Below are 16,756 nucleotides of genomic sequence, written 5' to 3' on the forward strand. Positions count from 1 at the left end.
AAGCAGACCACTCTTACCCAGTCCAAAGATCAGGGCTTGATCCATCACCGTTTTTTAGCTCACTGCACCATCCCAGCTCAGAACTTGGCTATATGCAAATTAGTCTGACCCTGGCCCAGTGCATCATGGGAACAGGGCAGACCAAACTACCAAGCCAATTCTTATACTGGGAAGGAAACAAGCTTCCGGGGACCGGTTTCTGGCATTTCAGCCGTCTTCGGCCCGGCTTGCTTGAATCCTGATGGTGCAATGAGCAAGGGACTCACATCTGAATATACCCTTCCACGCTTATGGTGGACAAAAATGATTCAGAAAAGGGGGTGGTGATGAACAGAGTGTCTGAATTAAGCAGACCACTCTCACCCAGTCCAAAGATCAGGGCTTGATCCATCACCGTTTTTTAGCTCACTGCACCATCCCAGCTCAGAACTTGGCTATATGCAAATTAGTCTGACCCTGGCCCAGTGCATCATGGGAACAGGGCAGACCAAACTACCAAGCCAATTCTTATACTGGGAAGGAAACAAGCTTCCGGGGACCGGTTTCTGGCATTTCAGCCGTCTTCGGCCCGGCTTGCTTGAATCCTGATGGTGCAATGAGCAAGGGACTCACATCTGAGTATACCCTTCCACGCTTATGGTGGACAAAAATGATTCAGAAAAGGTAGCTTGTCTCCTTTCTGGTGAAGAATTGGCTTGGTAGTTTAGTCTGCCCTGTTCCCATGATGCACTGGCCCAGGGACAGACTGATTTGCATATAGCCAGGTTCTGAGCTGGGATGGTGCAGTGAGATAAATAACGGTGATGGATCAAGCCCTGATCTTTGGACTGGGTAAGATGGGTCTGCTTAATTCAGACACTCTGTTCATCACCACCCCCTTTTCTGAATTGTTTTTGGCCACTATAGGTGTGGCAGGGTATACTCAGACCTGAGTCCCTTTCTCACTGCACCATCGGGATTCAAGCAAGCCGGGCCGAAGAAGGCTGAAATGCCAGAAACCGGTCCCCGGTAGCTTGTCTCCTTTCTGGTGAAGAATTGGCTTGGTAGTTTAGTCTGCCCTGTTCCCATGATGCACTGGGCCAGGGACAGACTGATTTGCATATAGCCAGGTTCTGAGCTGGGACGGTGCAGTGAGATAAATAACGGTGATGGATCAAGCCCTGATCTTTGGACTGGGTAAGAGTGGTATGCTTCATTCAGACACTCTGTTCATCACCACCCCCTTTTCTGAATCGTTTTTGGCCACTATAGGTGTGGCAGGGTATACTCAGACATGAGTCCCTTTCTCACTGCACCATCAGGGTTCAAGCAAGCCGGGCCGAAGAAGGCTGAAATGCCAGAAACCGGTCCCCGGTAGCTTGTCTCCTTTCTGGTGAAGAATTGGCTTGGTAGTTTAGTCTGCCCTGTTCCCATGATGCACTGGGCCAGAGACAGACTGATTTGCATATAGCCAGGTTCTGAACTGGGATGGTGCAGTGAGATAAATAACGGTGATGGATCAAGCCCTGATCTTTGGACTGGGTAAGAGTGGTCTGCTTAATTCAGACACTCTGTTCATCACCACCCCCTTTTCTGAATCGTTTTTGGCCACTATAGGTGTGGCAGGGTATACTCAGACATGAGTCCCTTTCTCACTGCACCATCAGGATTCAAGCAAGCAGGGCCAAAGAAGGCTGAAATGCCAGAAACCGGTCCCCGGTAGCTTGTCTCCTTTCTGGTGAAGAATTGGCTTGGTAGTTTAGTCTGCCCTGTTCCCATGATGCACTGGGCCAGGGACAGACTGATTTGCATATAGCCAAGTTCTGAGCTGGGATGGTGCAGTGAGATAAATAACGGTGATGGATCAAGCCCTAATCTTTGGACTGGGTAAGAGTGGTCTGCTTAATTCAGACACTCTGTTCATCACCACCCCCTTTTCTGAATCGTTATCAGACCGAGCAGGCGAAGGACTTTCAGGACTGGAACGACCGCTCCATTGTAGAATAAAGGAATAATTTCCTGTATGTCGCGAATCCTTTGAGGAGGAGGGAATGCACGACATACAGTTGTGTCCAGGACTGCACCTATGAACAGGTTGCGCTGGGAGGGCATCAGGTGAGATTTGGGCACATTTATTGAAAACCCCTACCTGAACAACAACTGGGTTGTCTCCCGCAGATGATGGAGCACTCTCTCGGCCGACTCTGCTTTGACCAGCCAGTCGTCCAGATAAGGGAATACAGGAATCCCCGACCTTCTGAGATGCGCTGCCACCACTGCCATCACGTTGGTGAAGACTCGAGGCGCAGTAGTAAGCCCAAACGGAAGGACCGCAAACTGATAGTGCAGCGATCCCACCGTAAAACGGATATACTTCCTGTGCGACTTCAGGATAGGGATGTGAAAGTACGCATCCTGCAAGTCGAGCGACACCATCCAGTCTTCTTCCAGCAGAGCCTGAAGAACCTGAGCAAGGGCGAGCATCTTGAATTTCTCCTGTTTTAAATAAAAATTCAAGATCCTGAGATCCAAAATCGGACGAAGCCTGCCATCCTTCTTGGGGATCAGGAAATACCGGGAGTAGCATCCCTGACCTTTTTCCTGCTCCGGGACCACCTCTATCGCACCCTTCCTCAACAGAGTTTGAACTTCCTCCTGTAGGAGTAGCAGATGTTCCTCTGAGCAATATCCCTGGCAAGGAGGGTAATTGGGAGGGAATTCCCGAAAGGGAAGGGCATTCCCATTTTCTACGAGATTGAGAACCCAAAGATCTAATGTAACCGATTCCCAATCCCGTAGAAAGTGAGTAAGCCGACCCCCCACCGGACCCACATGATCCTGGATGGCGGATCTAGGGCTGCTTTTCTGTGGCTGGGGGGTTGGAGGAGGTGGAGGAGGAAGAGGCCTGACACCCTCGAGGACGCGCCCTTTGCCTTCCCCTGTACGACTTATACAAGGTGTTTTGCTGCTGCTGCTGCTGTTGATGCTGCTGCTGACCTTGTCTAAATGTACGAAAGGAAGAGCGACCAAAGCCTCTGAATTTCCTGGCCGTAGAACCTCTTACTTGCAGACCAAGAGATCTAGCAGTCGCCCTGCTGTCCTTAAACCTCTCCAAGGCAGAATCTGCCTTTTTGCCAAAGAGTCCTTCTCCATCAAAAGGCAGATCTAACAAAGCAGACTGCACATCAGCAGAAAAATCAGAGGATTTTAACCAAGCTGAACGCCTAGTGGCAACAGCAGTGCCCATGATCCTTGCCACAGAATCTGCAGTATCAAGGCCGCTCTGAATAACCTGACGAGCTGCCGCCTGAGTGTCAGATAAAACTTCCTCAAAGTCACCTCTGCAGTCTTCAGGAACCTTTGGGATCAACGAACGTACAGAGTCCATAAGAGCATGGATATACCTTCCCATAAGGCAAGTGGCATTTGTTGATTTTAACGCCATACTCGCGGAAGAGAAAGTCTTTTTGGCCACTTGATCCTGCTTTTTAGCTTCCTTGTCACCAGGAACTTGGGGAAAAGCACCTACTGACTTTTTGGAACATGCCGCTTGGATCACCAAACTTTCAGGAGAAGGGTGTGTCGACAAAAAGGCAGGGTCCTCAGGAGCCACTCTATACCTCCGAGCCACACCTTTCGAGACTGCAGGAGCAGAAAGGGGCTTCTTCCACACCTCCATAATGGGATCAATCAAAGCATAATTAAAAGGAAGCAAGGGCTCCACTGCCAAGCTCGGAGAATGAAGAACCTCAGTGAGTAGATTCGATTTAAACTCAACAGTAGGCAATTTTAAACCTAAAAGTCCCGCTGCTTTTTTCATCACCACGTGATATGGCTGAACATCTTTAAACGGCACATCAGAGCCTGATGGCAAGACCCACTCTGGAGAAAACTCAAGTCCACTAGCCTCTGCTAGATCCTCGAAATAATTTTCATCCAGCTCACTTTCTTCCAAGTCAGAATGAGACTCACAATACCTCTGCTCCTCCAGTAGACGTTGAGCCTCCCTTCTAGATCTCTGCTTAACACGGAGTGCAGCCGGATCCACTGCCGACTCCGACGGCGCCGGAGCCGACGTCGGAATCGAACCCGAAGGCTTAGAAGGATGTTCCAAAGATTTGCTTGGAGCGGGCGACGCCGGTGCTGGAGTCGTCGACTTCGGACGAGCCCGCGTTGACATCGGCGTCGACCTCGTGGAGTCTGGTACTGCCACAGCGGGGTCGGAGCCGGCAAAAACGGCATGAAAGGTGCCGGGGCGTATGAATGAGGCACCCCCAAATTAAAAGCCATTGGACCCATAGGACCCGAAGGCGCTCCAGAGGGGTACCAAGACTTAGAGAAAACATCATACATAGCGTTAAGAAACGCCGAAGGATCCTGACCTGGAGCCGGAAAAGGTGGATGCTCAGGTCGACCTCGAGGTAGATTCGAATCTGTCTCAACAACAGGAGTCGAACCCTCAACCTCCACAGGAACCTCCTCTTCCTCTTCCTGCGCCGGAGACGGAGCCGGAGTCGGATCGGGTGCCGGAGTCGGTGAATGTACTGGCGACTCCGAGGGCGAAGCCTCGCCCTCCTGATCCGAAACCTCCTGAGGAGGAATTACCTTGGATCTAATCTTCTTGGGTGACCTCGATCTCGAGCCAGACTTATCACCTGAATGACGTCGGGACTCATGTCTCCTCTTCTTGTGCTTCCTTCGCGACCTCGAAGCATGATCCGAGGAAGACCTCGAAGCCGACGCCTCCCGAGACCTCGACCTCGACTTCTTCGAAAGGGACTTCGAAGATTTTCTTTCTTTATCGGCCTTCAGCTTAGCCACAAGAAGCTTAGACTCCCTTTCTCGCAGGGCCTTTGGATTCATTTTTTGACACGACGACCACCCATCCATGTCGTGGTCGGAGCTCAAACACCAAATACAGTCCTGGTGCGGGTCCGTAACGGACATCATTTTTCCACATTCCCTGCAGGGCTTAAAACCCGTCTTCTTTGTCGACATAATAACGAACAAAGTGACAAGAGAACTGGAAATAACGAAGAAATACAGCTACAGAGTAACCAGAAGCTACAGAGTATCCCAAAAACCGTTAGCGTCGACGACGCGGAAAAAAGGGAACTGATGTCATCACGCCGGCGTGGGCCTATTGTAGGCGTCGGTGATGTCAGCGGAGTCGCGTGCGATGCCGTGTCTCTATGACGTCCAAGTCCACGTCGGCGCGAGGCTACAAAAAAGAATTTCCGAATGTTGCTGACGCAAGGGGATATTCACAAGGTGAGGAATCCACACGGCAGATGTATCTATCAGAAACACTCTTTTCTCCATCAAGCTTATGCCCTGGTCTATTACCGAATTAGCTCTGGTGATAAAATTATCAAGGGTACCTGTTAGCGGCCCCCCACCCCCTTTGCTGCCTTGCTCCTACTTTCGCGAGTGGCCATCCTAATGGCACTTAGTCTAAGATGGAACACAAGCGCTCGTAATCAATTGAATAGTGTATAGTACATACAGTTTGTAGTCCCGCAGGAGTTTAAATGCAAGAGGGGTGGCCCGGTCGGTCTTGATCAGTCTGGAACGGGCTCGCCCGGCGCCCGCCCGCGCGCGTCCCCGTGCGCGGGTAAGTCTGGGTCTAAGTAGGAAGAGAGGAGAGTGGAGGCGGGAAGAGGACCAGCTGCGGGAGATCAATCCGTACTGCCCGCTGATCCTCGCAGTCCCGATGTGAGCCTGGATGTCGGTGTTGAATTCCGAGGTTCGGCGCTGGTCCGGGAATATCAGGTGAGAACAGCGCTCCCTCACTGGAATAGACACGACCGGCACTTGCGAAGCGGGGGCCGCGAGTAGTGGGGAGAAGTCCAAAAAACAATCAGGGGTTCCTTCCGTAGTAAAGGGGCAGGGCTGCAACAACTCTCCCTCGCCCCAAACAGCAACAAGTCTCAAAAGATCAGCCCACGTATTAAGCTGCAGGGTGGAGGCGGGAAGAGGAACAGCTGCGGCAGATCAAGCCGCACTGCCCGCTGGTCCTCGCAGTACCGCTGTGAGCCTGGATGTCGGTATTGAATTCCGAGGTTCGGCGCTGGTCCGGGCATATCAGGTAAGAACAGCGCTCCCTCACTGGAATAGACACAAGCGGCTCCCGCAAAGCGGGGGCCGCGAGTAGTGGGGAGAAGTCCAAAAAACAATCAAGGGTTCCTTCCGTAGTAAAGGAGCAGGGCTGCAACAACTCTCCCTCGCCCCAAACAGCTAAGGAAAAAGGTGGCTCAGTAGAAGGGGTGATTCTCTCCCCCTCCCTGACCCTTGAACAGCACGAAGGCTGGCGCCAGATATTGAAACAGTTCTCCGATTTATTCTCTCTGGTCCCCAGTGTCACCGATTGGTATGTCCACGATGTAGACACCGGGGACAGCCCCCTGTGCGACACAAAGTCTACCGAGTCCCAGACAGAGTCCGAACCTGCATTAAGTAGAAAGTCTCCAAAATGTTTGCTCTGGGGGTAGTTGAGTCCTCTGACAGTCCTTGGGCCAGCTCAGTGGTCCTGGTCCCAAAGGCGGTCGCACCGGGTACCATCCCCGAACTAAGGTTCTGCATGGATTACTGTGGGATCAATGCCGTCACCCGGACGGACGCACACCCCATCCCCCGAGCAAATTAACTAATTGACCGCCTGGGATCTGCATACTACCTCAGCACTTTCGACCTGACCTCGGGATACTGGCAAATCGCCCTCACAGAAGGGGCAAAGGAGAGATCCGCCTTTTCCACCCCAGATGGGCACTACCAATTCCGGGTGATGCCCTTGGGGATGAAGAACGCCCCTGCCACCTTACAGAGACTGGTCAACCAGGTACTGGCAGGGCTGGAGGAATTCAGCGCCGCCTACCTGGATGACATTGCAGTGTTCAGCACCAACTGGGGAGAACACTTGCAGCACCTCTGGGAGGTGTTGATGGCCCTGCGCCGAGCAGGCCACACCATCAAGGCCAGTAAGTGCCAAATTGAACAATGGTCGGTGGTCTACCTGGGGCACCAGGTAGGGAGCGGCTAGGTGGCACCCCTCCAACCCAAAATCGACGCCATCCTAGCTTGGGAACCCACCACGACCCAGACAGAGGTAAGGGCCTTCCTAGGCTTCACCGGCTATTACAGGAGATTCATCAAAGGGTATGGCAGCATGGTGGGACCCCTGACAGAACTAATTTCCAAGAAACAGCCTAAAAAAGTAAACTGGACTCCACCCGTCAGAAAGCTGTTGACACCTTGAAGACAGCCATGTGCACAGCCCCAGTACTTCAGGCACCTGACTACTCCCGGGAATTTGTTGTCCAGATAGACGCCTCAGAGCATGGCATAGGGGCAGGTCTCTCACAGCTAAATGAGGAGGGCCTAGACCAGCCAGTAGCGTTCATTAGCAGGAGCTTACTACCCAGGGAACAAAGGTGGAGTACCACGAGCGGAAGGCCTTTGCTGTGGTCTGGGCCCTGAAAAGGCTGAGGCCCCTTCCAGTTCGGGACTCACTTCCGGGTCCAAACCGACCACAGGCCCCTCAGATGGTTAATGCAGATGAGGGGGGAGAATCCAAAACTATTGAGATGGTCCATTTCCCTACAGGGGATGGACTTCACGGTAGAACATCGCCCTGGCACCGACCACGCCAACGCTGATGGTCTGTCCAGATTTTTTCGCCTTAGTGATGAGAACTCCCAAGGAAATTTGTAGTTCTCCCCGCCTTTCAGCTGGGGGTGGGGGCGTGTTGGACCTGGCATCCTTGGCGTGGGTCTCCTTGCGTTATCTCCCCTAGGCCTCCCACGTGTATGACCCATTGTTCAGGCTGGACTCATTCATGCTCCACACAATAGCCCCGTGCAAGGACTTCTAATGATAAGCTAACCTCTGACTTCACAGATTCACTATGACCCCGGAGAGGTAACAGAAACTCCAGAGTAGCACCCCCAATCTCCAGGGTTCATGAGACATACTTGTAGAGAATAACTGTAGAAATCCCCAGTGTCGAAATAGCCCTGTTTCATAAGGATCCCTGACTCCTTATCCGCAAACCGGACTTCGGGCCATGAGAAACGTGGAGGCCGAAAACACCATGCCAGGTTGTTTCCCCAGCCTGGTGTTAGCTGGCAGTCTTTAAGTGACAGGGGTGGAGTAGTTTCTGTCGAGCGTCCTGCCTCCCCCATGGGCCGGCCCCACTCCCCGCTGGCCATCTGACGACCCTGTCGCCGACTTTGAAAGGAACAAGGTGCCATCTGGCAGGAAGCCCCCACAATCAGGGCAGGGGCACCAGGGAACACCCTGCCAGATCAAAGAACTTCAAAGACATCAGGCACTATAACTGGAGGTCCCTTTTCTGCTCCAGTTCAGTTGACTTTGGGAATCAGAGAGCCCTGCTGACCTTGTCGCGGCTTGTCCGACCCGTACCTCAAGTACGCTTCATCTCCTGCCTCCCGAGCCCTGCTGACCGGGTCGCAGCTCGACTCAAATTCAAGGACGCTTCATCTTCAACAGCTCGAGCCCTGCTGACCTGGTCGCAGCTCGACTCGAATTCAAGGACGCTTCATATTCAACAGCTCGAGCCCTGCTGACCTGGTTGCTGTTCGACTCTAATTCATGGACGCTTCATCTTCAGCAGTTCGTGCCCTGCTGACCTGGTCGCGGCTCGACTCGAATTCAAATATGCTTCATCTTCAAAAGCTCGAGCCCTGCTGACCTGGTCGTGGCTCAACTCGAATTCAAGGACGCTTCATCTTCAACAGCTCGAGCCCTGCTGACCTGGTCGCGGCTCGACTCGTATCAAAGGACGCCTCATCTTCAACAGCTTGAGCCCTGCTGACCTGGTCACGGCTCGACTCGTATCCAATGACGCTTCGTTTGCAACAGCTCGAGCCCTGCTGACCTGGTCGCGGCTAGACTCTTTTTCAAGGATGCTTGTTTCCAACAGCTCGAGCCCAGGTGACTGTCTCGCGGTTCGACTTGTATGCAAGTACACTTCATCCCCTGCCTCTGAGCCCAGCAGCCTTTCACCGCGGCTCGTGATCAGCGAGCCGGACGGCAGGTACGCTCCGTACCCACAGCGTAGCATCCTTTCAACGCGGCTCGTGACCAGCGAGCCGGACGCCAGATATGCCTCGTACCTCCCGCCGCAAACCCGCAAATACTCATCGCGGTTCCCCGGAACCGACCCAGACGTGCATGGGTTGGCCTCTGTCCCGAGCCTTACTGTAGTGTGTACCCCTTTTCCTTACTGGCCTGGTGATAAATGTTATATAAAGAACCCCCTATTTTTATATACAACTGGTGCGGTGTCCATTTGTAGTGTGACCTTACTGTGCATGACCATAAATGTGTGACCCTCTCATGTGAGGATCAGACTAAAGTGCTAGGCAACGTTACTGAGGGGGGGCGGGTGGGGGTAGGGGGGTAACTGACTACCCACCCTAGAGGAGGTGGGTCCCTGTTTGGTCAGAAGTATCTACCTCTGCCAACCAGAGACCTCCAAATCTAACATTCCGCATTCTTTCCATCAACTGTTGTTTTTGCATTTGTCACCCCAAGTGGTACGGGAATGCTCAGGCGTGAGCCTGTGCTCTCCACGCCACTGGAGTCAAGCTATCCTGGCTAAAGACGGCTGATAGCCAGAAACCGGTCCGAGGATGCTTGATTCCGGTCCAGGGAAGACATGACTTGGCAGTTCGGGCTGGACTGTTCCCATGAGGCACAGGGTCAAGGCTGATTTGCATATGGCCATGTCTGAACTGGGGTGGTCTGGTGAGCAAAAAAACGATGGATTTAGGCCCAGATCTCAGTACTGGGGTGAATGTATGTCATTGTTCTGCATTCTGTCCATCAACTGTTGTATTTGCATTTGTCACCCCGAGTGGGACGGGTATGCTCAGACGTGAGTCCCGTGCTCTCCACGCCACTGGAGTCAAGCTATCCCTGCTGAAGACGGCTGATAGCCAGAAACCGGTCCTAGGATGCTTGATTCCGGTCCAGGGAAGACATGGCTTAGCAGTTCGGACTGGATTCTCATGAGGCACAGGGTCAAGGCTGATTTGCATATGGCCATGCCTGAACTGGGGTTGTGTGGTGAGCAAAAAAACGATGGATTTAGGCCCAGATCTCTGTATTGGGGTGAATGCATTCTGTCCATCAACTATTGTTTTTGCACCTGCTGAGGTAGAGGCACTGGATCCAAGACTAGCATCGTAACTTGATGCTCAGGTGAAGTCAGCTATGGCACTGGAACCGAAGGTGATGCTGGGAAAATCACCGGAGATTGCACCGGAGTGACTTTTTGTCGACCATCCTCTAAAGTCAGGCGCGGAGTCACCGACCTCGGCGACTCATCTTTGGAAGCACAATATCGAATACCATGACACGGATTCTTCCTGAGCTTTTTCTGAGCCAAACCAATGAATAGAGGGACGGTCAAGGACAAGACTTTGGACAAACTCTCTTCTCCTACTATCACTCTTGCCTTGAACAACTTTGCCTCCCTTTCTTTCAGGGCTTTCAGACTTATCTTCTGGCACGAAGAAAAGTTGCCAAGATCATGATCCGATCATAAACACCAAAGGCAAATATTGTAAGGGTCAGTGATAGACATCTGGCCCTCAGTGTCCTTCCAGGGCTTGTACCCTGATTTACTAGGTAGAGACATCTTTAAAAAAAAATGATTGCACTGTCCTTAAGTCCTTTCAACAATTTGCAGAAGGAATTCCTCCTCCACAAAACCCAGTTCCACAGGTATCTTCAATTGGCTCCCACGATCATGAATCTTGCTGACCTCCTTGAATTTCATCAGCTTGAGGGCCGCCTTCTCATGGGCGATCTTGGTGCACACAAAATTAGACAAATATATCAGACACTGACGACACACTCCACCACTACATTGTATAAAACAAGGAAGTAGTGGCAAGATGACATCCCTGAGTTGACCGAAGATGACTGGGCAGGGATGTCTGCAAACTGTTCATAGTTTGTTTTCTTATGTTTTGTATACAACCAGTACCCGCTGTTATTCCAAATGTCGCTATCGCTTGGAATAGATGTGTTTGAGTGGGTTATGCCTGGCTTTTGCCTGATTGGTACTGTAAAATTTCAATAAAATATGTTTTAAAAACATTATCACGGAGGCGTGGCCAAGATGGCGACCTGAGCGGCAGCAGACCTAGGCTCCCCGCTCCGGATACCCTTGCCCAACTTTAAAATAAGCTTTCTTACCCCGGTTTAGTGAGAGCACGGGCCGAAACAGCGTCGGACAAGAGGTGCACGTCCTGTGACCTGCTCTCGGCCTTGGGAGGTGCCGGACGGCAGAGACAGAGCCCCTTACTCGGAAGGCGCGAAATGGCGGCCGAGTGAGCGAAGAGCCAGATAGAAGGGTGTCCAAATATACAGGCACACCTTGGCCGGGTGGCGCGTTGGCGAGGCCGCTGACCCCTTCCAGGTGGCGAGGAGGACGCCCCGCAGAGTCCAGCCAGATGGAGCTGTGGGCCCTGGTGACGTCCGGTAGCGGCTGCGGACCCTCCCGGGGCAGCTGCAAAAATTGATGTCCGGGCGCTCTGGCCTACAGAGTGGAGGTAGGCCGTGAGACACACACGAGCGCCGGACATCGGGGGCCCTCTGCGGTCGGGGCGTCCCATGGTGGCTGCAGGTGAGAGGGGCTTCCTGCGAAAGAAACGGTGGGGGCTACGAGAGGCAGGCGATGCCGGAAATTGCACTTGGCACCCTGGAGACCGCGCAACTTTAGGCCGTGGCTTGCCGGCCTCGGAGCGGACACTGAGGCTCTGCTCTGCTCACGGCCCTCCCCCCAACACTGTGCGGGTTGAAAGATTGGAGAGACGTGGAGGTCCCGTGGCATTAGGCGCCAACAAAGAGTGGAGCGGCTTCCTGCGGAGAAGGCGGAGGGGGCCGTAGGCGGCAGGGGACGCGTGACGTCGCACTCGGCGCCCCAGGGGCTGCAGATTTAGGCCGCGAATTGGAGGCCTTGGACAAACTACTGCTTAGCTCACGGCCAACCCTTAAAGTGTACAGGTTGCAGCTCAGCGTGGTGCGGAGGCCAACAACGCGCAGATCGCAGCAGGACTGATAGTGGGAGTGCCCAGGGGTGGCTGCTGAGCAATTCAGGCCGGACATACGGGGCCTGCATGTTTGGCCTCATTGCGGCCTAGCTTGACTTCCTCTGTCACGGGCAGTGCGTCTGCGGTGAGGCACGGGAGGCGGAGAACACCGACCACTGACACTAGACAGACGGGGCACCAACAGGGAGGTGATACCCCTGGAGGCCTGGCAAAGACGGGGCTAAGCTGACGGTCATCCATTCAGAGTCTTCAGAAGGCCCGGCGCAGGGAGTGGCACGACTGGGACAGACGAAAGAGGGAGTCTATGGCCGATGGACTGAGGTAGGGCGCAGGGGACAGAGCGAGACTGAGCCTGGTGTGGAGCTGGTGGTGGTCCCCCCCTGGCCGAGGAGAAGCAGCGGTGCCCAGAGCTATCCGGAGGGCTGGTTTAGCAGTTGAAGTAACTTCACGTCGACGTCTCCACTGACGAAGTGCTGGTGACAGGTCGTCGACCTGACTCTCCCCCAGATACCCGCGACAAGCGAACAGGGGAGACCCTCAGCATTGCACGGGGAGGATCGGCGGTTTCATCACATAGCCTGGCCAACGCCGGGAGAAGAGGTGGGAGGACACTCACAGATATGCTTATCAAGGGCCCCCCCAAAGGCAATAAGAACCCACCTTCCTCCCAAGCCAAGCCATCTGGGAACTTGGGAGACGGAGAGGTCCCAATCACCAAATCCTTCCTCGAGGCACTATTTAACTCCCTACGGGACGACTTCCAGGCGCTGAAACAAGACATGGCTGGGAAACACCGGGAACTCCGCCGCGACGTGGATTGTTTGGGCGAACGGGTGGCGGCTATCGAAGAGGCGGAGCAGTCCAGGGGCGAAGAAGTGGAACAGCTGCAGCAAGAACTTATTCGTCTTCGTGACCAGCAGGTAGACCTACAGGCACACACGGAGGACCTTGAAAATAGGTCAAGAAGAAACAACATCAGGGTCCGGGGTGTGCCACTTAAAGCAGAAGGGGAGAGCGTTATGGGCTTCCTGCAGGACATGTTTCTGGACATTTTGGGAGAGGCCCAGGACTTCGACATTCGCATCGACAGGACACATAGAGTTGGGCTGGCACACCAGGTGCCCGCTCCCCACCCGGACATTTTGGCCTTCCTCCCAGACTTCCCATTGAAAGAGAGAATCTTGCGAAAAGCGCGTCAAAAGCAACCTCTAATCCCCGGATTGGAGGCATGCGGAGGTAGTTGTCTTCCTGAAGCCGGGTAGGCCACCGGAGAGGCATGAGTCCTACCGTCCGATTTCGTTGCTTAACACCGAGGCCAAGGTGTTGGCGAAGGCCCTCACCAATAGACTCAAGCTCCACATTACTGACTTGGTACACCCTGACCAAGCTGGCTTCATGCCGCAACGCGCCACTCGACACAACATCAGGAGAACCCAGGTTGCAATTTCGGCCTGGCGAGGGTTAGGAGAACGGGCTGCACTGCTGCTGGCAGACATGGACAGGGCGTTTGACTCCCTGAGCTGGACGTATTTATTTGCCCTATTGGGGCGTCTGAATCTTGGGCCCCGATTTCTAGCGTACGTGCGGCTCTTATACACGGACCTCACGGCCGCTGTGCGGGTAGGCGGAGGGGTCTCCCGCTGCTTCAATATCCGCCGGGGGACGAGACAGGTTTGCCCCCTCTCCCCATATTTATTCGCACTGGCGATGGAACCCCTTGCGGCATGGGTACGGATTGACGCCCAACTGAAAGGTTTTCAGTGGTTGTCCGACGTGGCTGATAGGGTAGCTATGTATGCGGATGACGTGCTGTTTTTCCTCACTGACCTTGAGTGCTCGGGACCTCGCATTTTGCGAATATTACAAATCTTTGGTGAAACATCAGGCCTCTATATGAACCCTGGAAAGTCTACCCTCTGGACCCTGGGGGGTCCGCAGCTTGTGGGAGACTGGGCCAATGAGCTCCAGGTGACCGCTGATGGAGTAAAGTACCTGGGAGTGTACCTCACAGAGGACGCTTCCGTGGCCCGGGAGCGCAATATCACCCTGGTGTGGGACCGTGTGCGGGAGGACCTCAAGGTTTGGGCCAGAATGCCGCTTTCCATACATGGTAGATCTGCCATCTTTAAGATGGTGGCGCTTCCTCGCCTGCTTTATCAATTACAAAATCACCCGGTGCTGATCCCACAAGATTAGTTCCGGCGCCTTAACACAGCGTTGAGTGGCTTTCTGTGGGAGGGGGGAGCTGTGCGAGTGGCCCTACGGACCTGCTTTCGCTCCACGTACACGGGTGGGCTGGCCACATCGGATGTCCTTTCATACTACCAGGCGTCCTACCTTCTGGTTTTGAATGATTGGTGGTACGCAGATAGGAGAGATCCCGCCTACATGGTGGAGCGAGCACTGATGGGTACCGCCTCACTACATATGCTCTTATTCTCGGCACCCCTTAGGAGGTCCCCGCCGTCTATTACGCAGGTGGTCTTCCAGGTCTGGCGGCAGGCCCTGCGTAGGATGGGATGGTGGAATGTCCTAACGTTGGAGACCCCACTGTGGCAGAATGGTAGATTGCCTCAGCTTGCTGCCTTAGTGGGCTTTCAGGAGTGGGATGCAATTGGCATCTCCTCTCTGGGCGATGTCATGTCATGGTGTATCCTTAAGTCCTTTGATACTCTACGGGAGGAATTTGAGATGCCGCGTACCCAATTCTACAAATATCTCCAATTCCGGCATGCACTTACTCCGTATCTCCAGGGGGTGGAGGAGTTACCCGAGTTTAGTCCCATCGAAGCCAAGCTTTTTATGGGGGAATTGCCCGACAGGAAGATATCCCGTATTTACCAAACCTTAGTGCGACATTGCTCCACAGATCTGGCGCAGCTTAAAACAGCATGGGAACAGGATGTTGGGGAGCTTGATGAGGAGGACTGGGTTGAGGCGCTAGAGGGACCCAGGGGAGCGGCCATTTCCATGCGCTTGCGACTTGTACAGTTCCGGTACCTCCACCGTACATATTACACTAGACAGCGCTTGTGGAGGGCGGGCTTAATAGCCTCCCCAGATTGCCTCAGATGTGAATCAGAATTAGGTACACTGCTACATACTGTGTGGGAATGTAGGGTCATACAGAGGTTCTGGGATGGGGTGTTCAGATGCTTGAATGAGGCCCTGGCCTGGGGGGTCCCGAAAAATCCTAAGCTGGCCCTCCTCCATGTATGGCTGATGTGGGGGGCAATCGTTATAAGCGGCATCTTCTCTTGTTAGGACTAACCCTGGCTAAACGGGACATAGCGAAATCTTGGAAGGCGCCCTGAGCCCCTTCACTTATAGCTTGAAAGAATGGGATAGACTTTTGTATGGGTTTGGAACAGCCGATATATGTGGCCAGGGGCTGTCCTCAAAAACACTACAAGATCTGGAAAAGGTGGGCAGACTATCGGGTCTGGAATTGGACCCACCACCTGAGGAAGATGCATTTCAGCTCCCCTGACGGCCCGACAGCTCAAGATCCAGGCGGACATTGTGGCACACTTGGCAGGAGTTTCATGTCTTCAGTACCATACGGGCGGATTATGCAGCGGCGCGCGCGGGGGGAGGGGGGATGTGGGGGGCGGAGGTGGGTGGGGGGCGGTGCGGATTTTGATCCTGGTTTTTTGTTTATAACTGTTTGACCTCTACGAAATAATTGCATGTACTAATGCTTTACAATTTGCTACTAGTAATTGTCTCTGGTGTTCAGAGCATTGCTTGACATATTTCTCATGCAATCAATAAAATCTGTTTTCACAAAAAGCAACCTCTAAAATATCAAGGACAGCCGGTGCGCTCTATCAGGACCTATCAGCCATTACGCTACACAAACGAAAAGCCTTCAAGGTGGTTACCACGTTCGTGCGAGATAAGGGGGTTCCTTATTCGTGGGGTCACCCCTTTAGGTTGATCTTTAAATGGAATGGGGCCTAGCATCAGATGCGATCGCTACAGGATACCTGCTACCTGCTGGGTATCGAGCTCGACGAAGAGTATGCCTCCCTGGACGCTTCACTGCACCCATCTCCAGCTCAGCATCAGCGCCCATCGCAAAGCGGGTGGCAAACGGTTACCCGCAAACGCTTGCCTAAGGTGGCCACGAAACGCCAACAAGTCTTAACTTTAAATGTGAAAGGGTTAAATAACCCCATCAAGAGACGGGCTATTCTAAGCTACTTAGAGAACTCTGGGACCTCTATCTGTCTTTTGCAGGAGACTCACTTGCTACCAAAGGACTGGCACAGGATGAAGTCCAGGGCATTGCCACACCAATTTTATTCCGCTACTCAATAGAAAAAGGGGGGTGTGGCCATCCTTCTAGTGCGGCACTTTCAGGGCAGAGTTGGGGACAAAGTTGCAGAGATGAAAGGGAGACTATTGGCATACAGGCTCTGGGTGAGGGACACTCCATTAGTCGTTGCTTCCATATATGCCCCGAATTCTGGACAGGAGTGATTTCTTATGGACTCACTTTCAGAGATATTCCGTTACCATGATAGGCAGATTCTACTGAGGGGGGATCTTAATATAATCATGGATCCAGAGAAAGACAGGTCAGGACACAGAAATGGGGCTACAGGTTCGATTTTTACTGCAGGGGCAGCGTGGCTCCAGGAGAGAGGTCTGGTAGATATATGGAGGGAAGTGCATCCCCACAGCACTCA

General features: G+C 53.3%; 1 protein-coding gene across 1 annotated transcript in view; it reads right to left on the reverse strand.

The window, feature by feature from the left end:
• FAM178B (family with sequence similarity 178 member B) overlaps positions 1-16,756 on the reverse strand; it is a 2,784,983-nt gene that overhangs the window by 2,695,188 nt on the left and 73,039 nt on the right. The window lies entirely within an intron of this gene.

The sequence above is a fragment of the Lissotriton vulgaris genome, chromosome 11 (genome assembly GCF_964263255.1).
Source record: "Lissotriton vulgaris chromosome 11, aLisVul1.2, whole genome shotgun sequence".
NCBI classification, from domain to species: domain Eukaryota; kingdom Metazoa; phylum Chordata; class Amphibia; order Caudata; family Salamandridae; genus Lissotriton; species Lissotriton vulgaris.